The sequence below is a fragment of the Hoplias malabaricus genome, chromosome 6, assembly GCF_029633855.1.
Source record: "Hoplias malabaricus isolate fHopMal1 chromosome 6, fHopMal1.hap1, whole genome shotgun sequence".
Classification (NCBI taxonomy): domain Eukaryota; kingdom Metazoa; phylum Chordata; class Actinopteri; order Characiformes; family Erythrinidae; genus Hoplias; species Hoplias malabaricus.
In genome coordinates, this window is record NC_089805.1 from 30,869,415 (window position 1) to 30,881,714 (window position 12,300).

The following is a 12,300-nucleotide window of genomic DNA, read 5'->3' on the forward strand; positions in this document are numbered from 1 at the left end:
TGAATTATATATTTTCCTATGTGTTGTTTAAACTTTAACAGCATTGACATAGAGCATGAAGTTCATGCTATACAATTTTATAATGTTCTCAGGGTTGCATTTGATTCCCTCTCTCTTTTGTCTAGAGATGATGAGTCCTAGTTTACCATTATGTGTACAGTCCAGGTTGGCCAATATAATGAGTTAATCACACTGGATGAAAACTGAGTGTATCAATGATGGCCATTGGCGTACTCACATAAAAATGGCAAAGCTTTGTGTGTAGTTTCTGACTGAATAAGCCAAAGGCTTGGTCTCTAAGGTTATCCTACTTATGTTGTGCAGGGACCCTCTATAAAATCATGGCAATTTGCCTCCAAGTAAGTTAACAGCCTCATTTACATCTCCCTGTGCAGCTTCTGCTTGAGGGAAACTGACTTTTGCATCGTAAGATGTAGATGTAAGTAAAGCAGCCAAAATCCATAGTCCGTTAAAAGTTTTGTTACTTGCATAAAATAATGACCCAAGTAAAAATATCTTACCAACAAACAACTTTGTAAAAGTACAAAATACAAAGTAATTAGTAACTTACAGAATTGTGCTGGAACTTCTTAATACATCATATTGCACACAACACAAGATTAATCAACAGAGGAGCTGACATTTAGTCAATTCTATCCTTATCTGTTTAGATCATTTTGGTCTAAAATAAGAAGATAACACTCCAAATAACAAAGCAGCTCATCTACAAATCAGAACAAATTTCAACACAGAGATATGAGTAACTAAATATGAATGCCCAGATTTTAAATGCATGAACAGAATATTCCTATACTTATTATTAATATACTCTTTGTTGGGATTTCAGTTCTTTTCACGCAAAGCTATTTTTAATGCAGCAGATGGTGATTGTTTCCATGTGTTCTATTATCTTTTACTTAGTAGCCAGCTATGGCTAAAAAAAGTCACTTAGAGACATGTTAAGGCTCATCTCAAAAGAGAAGTATGACTACTGGGTCACAATCTTCGGGACAAATTGTATATACATTAGAATATTTCTCATATTTTGTTTTTCACAAGATTGCAACCTGGCAAATGTTAATGTCAAGCCCTATGTTACAACAGAATCTCTAGACATTGCTCTAGGATAAATAAAATATATATATTGTAACAGCATGTATATAAACTAGCCAAGTTGTTTTGTCTCACTAATGTGTGTCAAAGGCCATAAGCCTGTTTTGTGTTAAACTCTTAGGCCTTTGGATATGAATATACACCATATCCACTAAATAAGAGTGAAAGTTTCCTTAAAGATTATTCTCTGTTTTTCTGCTTACAAAACACATTTCCAAGAAAGTGTGTCATGGACAGTGTTGGAGCACACAGTGTAAACTGGTGTGACAACTATTTTCCCAGTAATCCCTACAGGGTACAGAATATGTGACCTAAAAATAGGCTGCATAATTTCTGAAATTCTAGATGCAGTGAATCAAATGTAATTTTATTGCACTCGGTTCTTCCTTTTCCATGAGCTGCATCCCCAGGCTAAACAATTGTATTTTTTGCAGTTCACTAATTTCCTGTAGTACGTTGGTAGTGGTCAACTGTGGAATGAAACAGTCAAAGCTTGAACAAATATTGTTTTTGATGTAAAGAATGCCCACTCTGACCGCTGTGGGTGTGGGAATAAAAATCAATCAACATCATATTGGCTGTTGATATTTGGAATCTAGTTACCTGCACTCCCATTGGCCCCATGGGGGCACTGAAGCTATAAGAGCAGCCTGGAGAAATATAGTGCATGTTATGATTTTTGAATGCAGTATATATTTTTAGACCTGTTAGGGTCTCATAGAAGAGCTCAATAAATTAATTATTTCTCCTTTTCTGTTTTTTAACCAGCTACTACTTGCTTACAGAAGTTAACAATCTGGAGAGAACTTGGTTTCAAACATATTTGGAGCACATATTAAATTATTTGCATGTGGCTACTTCTGCATGGAAATGTTTGGGAAGACTGGATACAGTTACAGGGTGGCACGGTGGCGCAGCAGGTAGTGTCACAGTCACACAGCTCCAGATGATTCCAGGTAGGCTCTGGACCCCCGCGACCCTAAATTGGATAAGTGGTTACAGATAATGGATGGATGGATACAGTTACAGATCCACTGAGCTGAACTCCCTTAATAGTCTTCTACAGACCAAAAATAATACAACATAAGTATATACATAACATTAACACGCTAATGGCTTTTAGAAGTAATAGCATAACAAAAATAATATGGGAGAGTGTACAAAGGCTTAAGCATCCACAGATTTTGGAATTCAGCAGGGTGCTCTGGAATCCGTTTCTTTCAACACCATGTAACAACCGTATATTTGGTGTTTATTAATGAGACTCATTAATAACTTATTGAGATTTTATCACACGTCATTTTGGAATTATTCTACGGTTCCATTGTGTATTTCAAATAAAAGCTGTAATGAGGAATGACAGTAATGAAGAACACAGTGAGAGTATATAGAGTGCATGCCATAAGTAATGTGACGGTGACTCAGCTTTTCACTCTTCTAACTCTGTATTCTGGAACATTGGATTTGAAATGAGACAATGAGTGTGAGGTTAAAGTGCAGATTGTCAGCTTTAATTCAAGGGTATTTACATGTATATTCAAATTATTTATGGACTACTCTGTATATGCTGTGTCATTGCATGCTTCATTAGATAGTGATGGAAGTGCTGAGCCTGGCTGGGCTATGCTATTATTATTATTTTTTGAGTCTCTCTGTCTCTCTCTCTCTCTCTCTCACTCTCTCTCTGTCTCTCTCTCTCTGTGTTTGTTGCAGAGTAAGCAAATCCTTTAAGCTGTCAGATGCTGTGATGCACACCTTCAGAAAGGTCGTTTGACATGACATATTGTTTACTGGTGTGATCAGATTGCCTTTACTCATTTATTAAACTGTGTCCAGGTGCCTGCACGGAATTTCAAATTTCAAGCAGTAGTTCTGTCTACTAGCATAAACACTGATGTTCTTAGCTTGTGATTCATGGGTTTGTTTATCCTCTCCCTCTCCCACTGCCCAGCAGGAGCACTGATTCTGTTATGAGCACTTTGTGAGCTAGTGTCAGCTACGGAACATTTCCTCAACACTAGAAAGGAACATAAACGTCATCTTTGTGTTGGTATCAGCCACTGGGGGCCAGTTAAGCACTGTTAATAAAAGCTGGCATACACACTTCTGCTCCTTAGCTCTCTATACAGTCACTCCTGTGAGCTTGACACATTCTCTGTAAAGGGAGAGTTATACCTTTAGACTTTGGTTATAAGTACAATACAACAATATATATATATATATATATACATATATATATAGGGATATGATGAGTGAGTATGTGTTTTCTTCAGACTTTCTGCATTAGCAGGTACAAACGTATACCACTTACTTAATTTTGTGTTTGTATTAATGTTAATTGTTATATATGAAACATACTTTTATTGTCATTGAGCAGCAATGCAATGAAACTGAGCCTTAAACCCATTCATGGTTGTGAACACTGGTGAACAATCCTCTCTCACACACACAAAGGGGCAGTGAGCATACACCCAACTGGACTGGAGTAGCAGCCACTGCTCAGAGGAAAATTGTATGCACATCCTTAAACCACATTCCAATCAAAATAATTTTGGACAATATAAAAGTAATGGTTACATTTCTTTTTACACTCATTAACAAAATATATCATGACAACCCTTCTAGCATATGATTTGACATGTTTATATCATGATTATGTCAATTTTATTTAACAGTGTACCCTCATACTACGGAAACCCTGAAGGATCAGATGAAAATAAAATTTGAATTAAATTGAATTGAATTTTCCTTAGTTAAAGTTCCACAGGTTTATTTTTTTCTACCTGTATAACATACCAGACACTATTTAATACTATTTCTAGCATCACTTGTACAATTTTTAAATAAAGAATTTCTTCTTTTTTTGTACTACTAAGGTGCACCAGAAGGATAACATTATATGATTGAAAGAAATCGCTATTATAATCATCATTTATAATAAAGAACAGCTGAAAAATTTGTACTCGTGCGGTTGTCTCTGCAGTAGCAGTCTATTGAGTTGGAACAGCGTGCTAATTCTAGCACTAGTTTAGCACTCACACAGACCCAGGGTCCTGGGGTTGCGGGTTCCAGTCCAGCTCTGACTGACTCTCTCTGAGAAGTTTAGTGTGTCCTCACTGTATCCATACAGGTTTCCTCTAGGGGCTCTAGGTTCCTCCTAGACTCCAAATACTGTGGTGCCCTGTGATGGAATGGCACTCTGTCTAATGTGCGTTCCTGCTTTGTGCTCAGTAATTCTCTGTAGGCTTCAGACCCACTATGACCCTGAACTAGATAAGCGGTTAGAGACAGTGAGTGAAATAATATTAATAAATCCTCCACCTCTTGTGGTCAAAGCTGGTGCAGCACACTAATTTTTAGCATTTAGCTCCCCAAGTTTGCATGCGTGCATGTCTGTGCTGGCTAAAACTGGTGCCACATGCTAAGTGTTAGCCTTTTTCTCTTTATACATTTTTTTTACTCTCCTCATGCACATAGAAAAAACAGAGGGGACAAAAAGTTTTTTTTTTTTGATGGGCACAATTGTACAAATGATGCTTTTTGTTGTTGTTACAACAAAATAAAATAAAACAAAATAAATATGGAACTTTCAACATTTTTTTTATCTTTTCCTTCAGGGCTTGTGTAAATATCCCTTGTTTTTCTGTAAAACCTTTTCAGCAAACATTTTGACAGAAGACTCTGTGAGAAATCATAAAATTACAACATAATTATGTAAGTGCCAATAAAATGAGATCTTGAGGGGGGTGGGGAGGGATGTAACAGTTTTCATTGCTTTTGTGTCAGGTCTTTGCTGCTAATCCCCATGAACTATGCAAAGTATATAGCAACTGGTTTACTTCCCAAGCTACAAAAATGTACAGTTATCACCCTCTCTACCCACACATGCTAAAAAAACACTGTAATCTTGCATGTTCAAGTAAATGCACCTATTTTAAGCTTTTCAGTCCTCCCACGCTGGCAAAATTATTGAATCCTATTTCATATTCTCGTATAAATCCATGAATAGCTATAAACTATGTCTGTATTGATCCAAGGACATGTGCTGTTTTCCCTATACCATAGATATTGGATGGATGTATGAATGGACGAGTGCCAGCAATCACCCAGTAGTTTCACTACAGTATGAAAGTCCTTTTTTGTTTTCCACCCAGTTTAGTCATCACCAGTTTCCAGTCGTATTAAGTCCCTTCACATATTTTACAACAGTTCCAGCAGTGTGGTAGAAAAAGGCTGCACACAATTCCTTTAGGGTATGTGAGGTCTGCTGCTGCTTCTACCAAACACACTGGGAACTGGGAGTGCAACTGTGAATGCAGCCAGATCCTCTGGACTTCTGACCATGAGCAGCACATGGTACAGATGGGATTGAATCTGAGCTGCTTCTCCTGGTTAGGCAGGTTTTACTGGAGCACCACTGCAGAGTTATTTCTGCTCATATTGTTTATATTGTTTGCCGTCCCTGATACCAAAATGATTCACATTCTAGAATTTACTGTGAACTTTTCACTCCCCTAGTTCTAGTCAAATCTGTGGGTTTTTAATGCTGCTCAATTTCCTAAAGAATATAACTAATGTTAAATATGCATGATGCTAGTTGTAGCTTTACTTCGATATTCATAATTCCAACAGCATGCAAGCCAAAAGGCTGTGAAGAAAATTATATATATATATATATATATATATATATGCGCATCTGGTGTAGTTTCCTACAGTGGCATATGCAGCAGATTGGAGGGTAGAGGAGGCCAGTGTCAAAGAGAAAAGTCACTACATAGTCATGCATAGTTTCTGAATGGTAACTCCAGAGAAACTGGGCTTGAAATTAATTTCCAACTGAATACCTGGCAGGCTATTGGCCATATTTTTTTTTTTTAAAAGGCAAGATTATGCATCAGACAACGTTGAAATTCATCAGACCCAGAAGCACTTGAATGGCTGGAATCCTCAAGCCAACTCTGAGGCCATGGATTTCCCTCAATGTAGGTAGAAGTACACAAGCAAGTGTGTGATAATTTACTCACTATGAACTAATGTGTACTAAACTCTCTTTTTTAAGCATTTGGCAACCTGACTGCATTCTAGATTCTGCCATAGCTCTGGATATATTCAACATGTCCCAGAATGACAGAAATACTAGGTGCAAACAGACAGGCTTCTGTATTTATATTCACAGTTGTTAAATTATATCTAAACACAATGTTAGAAATGTTCACTTCTCCTGGATCTGTTATACCTTTCATTAAAATCCTGACTTTTTAGCTAGGTTGTTTACTGCTATGATGCCTGTGCCTGTGTTAATCTAAGCATTAATGCATAAGAAGCCCTCTTGACAATGTTTTATTTGTGTTTCTCTTTGTAAGTTACACTCCCTATATTTATGCTGCAGTAATTAGGCAACTCCAACAGGAAACAGAGCAGAATCTGGTGCAGAATCAAAATAGTTTTGATTGAATGGAAACAGAGGTTGCCAGTGTTCAAAAATGTCAACCTCTGAAATTACTGTGCACCAGTGACTGTGTTTATGATGTAATAGTCCAATAGAACATTGTAGTCCATGTGCTGCCAATTTGACAGATAGACAGCAGGGATAGACCTTTCCTCAGCTTTAAATTGATATATGACAGACATGTTTCTTTGGCAACTGTCCTGATACTGTAGTACTCGCAAAAACCAAGGACAGACACTGAAGTCCGTGTTCATCCAGTGTTACATCTAGACAGATTTGATGGACCTTGGACTTTACCTCAACTCTAAAGGCAGCCATGACGGGCTGAAATATACTTGACTGATTTCAGAAATCTGAGGAGCATGTGACATTAAGCTTACACAGATGATGCTGAAAGGACTAGCTCTAGTCCTGATGTTACTTATGACTCCGTGCCATGTGGCTGGTGATACTGAAGTATAAGAAATACAGTGTCCGTCATTCATGAAAGATTCCTTTGGTCAAATCTGATCGTAAAATTTGTGCGCATTGACAGACTGTGTTAAGAGCCATCAGTTTAATCTTTTTAACTTTTTAACAAGTTGGGAAAAATGCTTGATATGCAGTTAAACAATGAAATATATCAAGAACAAAAATGTATGGAATATATATATAAAATATACATCTATTTTTATACTACATCTACACCAGTACACGGGTGACCAAATTTGCTGATACCTGTCTATTAAAAAAAATAATAATCTACAATTTTCTCTAAAATGATAAAAGTGACTGGTATCCATCATTATTAATTTAATAGAACAAAGGAAAGTGGCTTGGAAAAAAAGTGACCTTTAACCTAATATTTTGTTGCTTAACATTTGGAGTCAATCACTGCAATCAAGCAATTTCTGTAACTGTCAGTGAGACGTCTGCACCTGTAAACAGGTAGCCTGTCCCACTCTTCCTGAGCAGTCTGCTCCAGCTGTGTCATCTTTGAAGGGTGTCTTTTATATACTGCATGAGTCAGCTTTTTCTAGAGAGGGTTAATATGATTCAGATCAAGGCTCACAGTTCAGAAGAGTCCAGTGTTTTGTTCTTAGCCATCCTTGAGTGCTTTTAGCCGTGTGTTTTGTGTCATTACTCTGCTGGAGGACTCATGACCTGAGACTCAGACAGAGCTTTTACCGCAATAATTTCACTCAAATACCTTGAGATTTTATTGTGCTCTGCACAGATTAAAGACACCCTGTGTCAGACGCACCAAAGAGGCAGCCCCAAAACATGACGTACATGGTTCACATTAGGTTTGGTGTTTTCATCTGTGAACATGGAGCTGATGTGACTTGCCAGAAAGCTCCAGTTTTGTCTCATTTCTCTAAATGACATTCTCACACAGGCATTGAGGTTTGTCAACATGCATTTTAGCAAATTACAGTCTGGCCTTTTTATGTTTTTCTTTCAACAGCAAAGTCCTTCTGGGCCTTCTTCCATGGAGCCCACTGTCACTCAAAGTGACGGATGGTGCAGTCAGACAATGAGGAACCTTGACCTTGGAGTGCAGCTTCAGAACTTTTTCTACCATTCTGTTCAGTCTGCAGTCAATTTTTCTCTTGAGGCCACATCCAGAGAGGTTGGCTAAGGTCTCATGGAGCTTAAACTTTGCAGCTGTAGTTCAGGAAAATCAAGCTGCATGGAGATGGTCTTATATAGCCTTTACCTCGAACTTCCTTGCTAATTTATTTATTTCGGTCCCCCAGAAAACATATTACACATCCATCCATCCATTATCTGTAACCGCTTATCCAATTTAGGGTCGCGGGGGGTCCAGACCTGGAATCATTGGGCGCATGGCAGGAATACACCCTGGAGGGGACGCCAGTCCTTCACAGGGCAACACAGACACACACACATTCACTCACGAGTCGCCAATCCACCTGCAACGTGTGTTTTTGGACTGTGGGAGGAAACCGGAGCACCCGGAGGAAACCCACGCGGACACAGGGAGAACACACCAACTCCTCACAGACAGTCACCCAGAGCGGGAATCGAACCCACAACCTCCAGGCCCCTGGAGCTGTGTGACTGCGACACTACCTGCTGCGCCACCGTGCCGCCACATATTACACAGTGTTTTAATTATATACTGCTGATATAGACCACGAAATAAAACATACACAGCCAATAAAGTAAAAGCCATCTAAAACACTATTTAAATGTATTATTTTAGAAATATTAAAACACTACTCCATCACATTTCTCTACTGTCTTAAATGGATTGAAGTTTTGTTCATTTGCCATTTTTCTGTCGCTGTAATTTTGACACTAATGTTTGGTCAGCAGCAGAACTTCACCTTCAACCACAACCTATCTTACCTCTGGTCCCAAAATGAATTTGACAAGTGTACTTCAGCTTCTGTTAAACAACACCACCACCACCACAAACTTACAATAGGTTCAGGTAATTTTTTGTTTTGCTTCAAGTTGAGGCATTGGGTTGAAACTGAGTTGATTTCAGAATTCATCTGCAAACATCAGCTCCTGCTATGTACAGTCATAATTGAGACATTTTCACTCTCAGCCATGCAAGCCCATGCCACTGTGTTACAGATGAGACGATAGCCTTGGATGATGGGTTTTTGAAACCACACATTCCTCTTTCCAAGTTAATCTTGGCCTCATCTGTCCCTAGGACTTTTGTGAGAACTATTTTTAGTAAGTTGTAAGTTGGCTTTTCTGCTTCTGAGACTTCCCAGTGGTTTGCATCTGACAGTAAACACTCTGAGGAAATGCTGGTATATTCTTCTCTTTGTGGAAATCTTTGACACTTGTGTGTGTACTTTCTGGGTAGTGTTCTTGATCAGTTTAGAAATCTGTGAACAGCGTTCTCGACATATCCAACACCATCATCTTCAGGCAGGTTGTTTGCTTTTCCTATTCCTAAGCTTTTTTTTTATTTTACTTCCAACCTGTGTGTCAATGGCTGCTTGTGAAACACCTGCCTAGTAACATTTTAAATTCATTTATTCTGATTATTAAGGCTTACAGTGACTTGTTTTACTGGTTTTTGACATTTAGTTGGGCCTTGCTGTATATATACTGCAACATATACAGTGGATTATGTTCTGCCCCGTAGTCCGTTCACAGTGTACAAACATACAACACTGTATAAAACCTTCATTAAGCGCAAGCAATTGATGTTTCAACCTCAGGAATAATCTGTAGACAGTTTAATTAACAAAAAGTTTGTCTGAAGTATCAACAACAGAACATGATTTATTTTTTCTTAATGTGTTCTCTCACTGTCACTGGTTTCCACTCTTTTTGAGAGACTTACTGTCATTCTTTAAAAAGACATTTTCGGACAGGCTTCTTGTGAACAGCTCCAGAGTTCAGACTTAGAATTAAAAAGGTTTTTTTTTTTTTTTGTTTCTTATAATCCAGGTGATTCCAGGTAAAAATGCATCACTTCATAAAACCTTCACATCTCATACAGAAGTGGCAAAAGTAAAAATGTAAAAACCCTGTCCCGGATTTCATTCCAGCTGCCTCGCTTCTCTGATCATCTCAAACCAGTCTCAGAAGTGTCAGAGAAGTTTTGGGAAAGATTTTTACTTTTTGGACCTTTGAGCTCAAATGACAAATTTTGGTGTTCTACTTCAAGTTTCTTTCAGTTTTGATCTTGTTTTCTCTCCTCAGTAACAGCTTCTTTAAAAGTCCACATCCTTTCAGATCCATAGCATCGAGTTTCCTCTAAAATTTGAATGAAGAATGTTAGAAGCTCCATATGAAGCTTAATATTCTCTTATTTCTTTTAATTTATATTGGAATGGTTTATATAATTTCACGTTTTGTTGATATATCCTTTTCATATACAAGTGAATTATCATATGATAATTCAGTGAGTCACATCATATCTAATATCTGCAGCATAATCTCTTGGAACCTGACTTCATCCCTTTTTGAGTGTAAAATATATCAGTGAATGATGGTCTCTGATTTTGGCACAGTATTGTTCATTCTCATCACAGCAGACATTCTACACTTTAACTTCAGCCATTTTAAATCCAAATGAGTGGGGGGAAAAAGTGTATTAATGTCTTATGGACAGATATGAATGTTTGTGTAGACCATAACGTCATTACAGTTTAAAAATATAAAATGGACATATAAACTGTCAAATGCAATGTGTCTTCTTATAAACTAAGCTTATATTTTTAGGCACATTTAAGATTCTCTGTAGCAGTCGACTGAGCTTTACTGCATAAGAGTACTGACGTTGCTGTGCAGCGCTACAGAGACTGACCCTCATACTATAGAAAAACCTGTGCTTGTGTGACTGATGGGTGAAGTATTTAAATGGTATATCTTAAATTGTTGTTATTAATATTAATATTTTTATTATTATTTTACTGTGGAAACTATAAATAAGTACATCGTAGACAGTGCCAATAAAAGTGAAATATACTGTAAATTAATCATAAGGTTGTCTTTTAGCAAGGGAATGTTTTTGTGTGTGTATGTGTTTTATGTGTGTGTGTGTGTCCAATCAGGGATGTCAGATGGCCAGGGGCAGTGTCTTTGCAAGTGTGTGTATGTGTTTGAGGGCTAATGGGCTGCATTTGAATCGAGGTTCACTCAGTAAGAAAATAAGAAGTGACACGCCCTTCTTGGATTCAGATGGAAAGTGATCAAACTGAATCATCCTCATTCTGTCTGCATGGCTCACACCTACCACGCTTTTAACTCCCTCTTTTTTCCTCACCCCTTCTTTTCTTGGCTTAGATCACACAGTAATGTGCCGAGCGACACTCAACTTTCTCTTTTCTTTTTTCTTCTTTCGGCTTAGTCAGGCTAGCTGTCTAATTTAACGCCAAGGCCAAGTTTTTCTTAAAAAAAAAAAAAAAAAATGGAAAAAAAAAAAGTTTTTGCTCACTATATGTGTCCGTGCACTCTTATCAGAACAGGCTACATGGACTTTTTGATGGATGTCCATTTGAGTACACTTACAGCACTGTACAAAAGTTGGAGACCGCTGTTTATTTATTTTATCGATGTATTTATAAGTCAGATACCCATTAAATACAAGTTATTTATGTATTTATTATTTAATGATGAAGTAGTGTTCATTGTTTTGCGATCACAAGCACAGCATGTTTGTTGTTTTTTTTTTTTTTCTTGAAGACAAACAAATTCTTTCTGATTTCAAGCAAGAATCTAGCTGGTTTAAAGTGATTTAATAAATTTTTTTAAATTTTGTTTTTCTTTTATTGATTTTTAAAGTTACTTTTGTTTAAAGTTCATTCCTTGTGTAAGTATAGTATCTTATATATAGTCTTCTCAGAAAAAATCTGGAAAATACAGTGACGTTTACATTATGACACTTTTGATTGGAGATTCAATAAGTCTCTAAATGTTGCACAGTACTGTATATGCACTATAATCAAGGACATGTCGGTGGGGTCAGATGTAGTGTCTGACTCGCTTTGCAATATTCAAGTCCAAGTCCAATATCAGCATGGAATGAAGCCAGAAGCAGAAGATTTTTTTTTTTTGCTTTTTTCGTTAGCTTGTGTGTGTGTGTCTGTGTGTTAATCTGTATGTGTGTACGTTCTTTTCCTTTCATTGCCTTTTCAGCAGTGTTCACTAATTTTCTTGTGACTGCTCTTCAGTGAGGTGAGGTTGCTGGCATGTAGCTTGTGCGTGTGTCTGTGTCTGTGTGTGTGTGTGTGTGTGTGTGTGTAAGAGAGCGAGATTGT

At 37.5% G+C, this 12,300-nt stretch overlaps 1 protein-coding gene across 3 annotated transcripts in view; it reads left to right on the forward strand.

Moving 5' to 3' along the window:
- csmd3b (CUB and Sushi multiple domains 3b) overlaps positions 1-12,300 on the forward strand; it is a 484,418-nt gene that overhangs the window by 278,124 nt on the left and 193,994 nt on the right. The window lies entirely within an intron of this gene.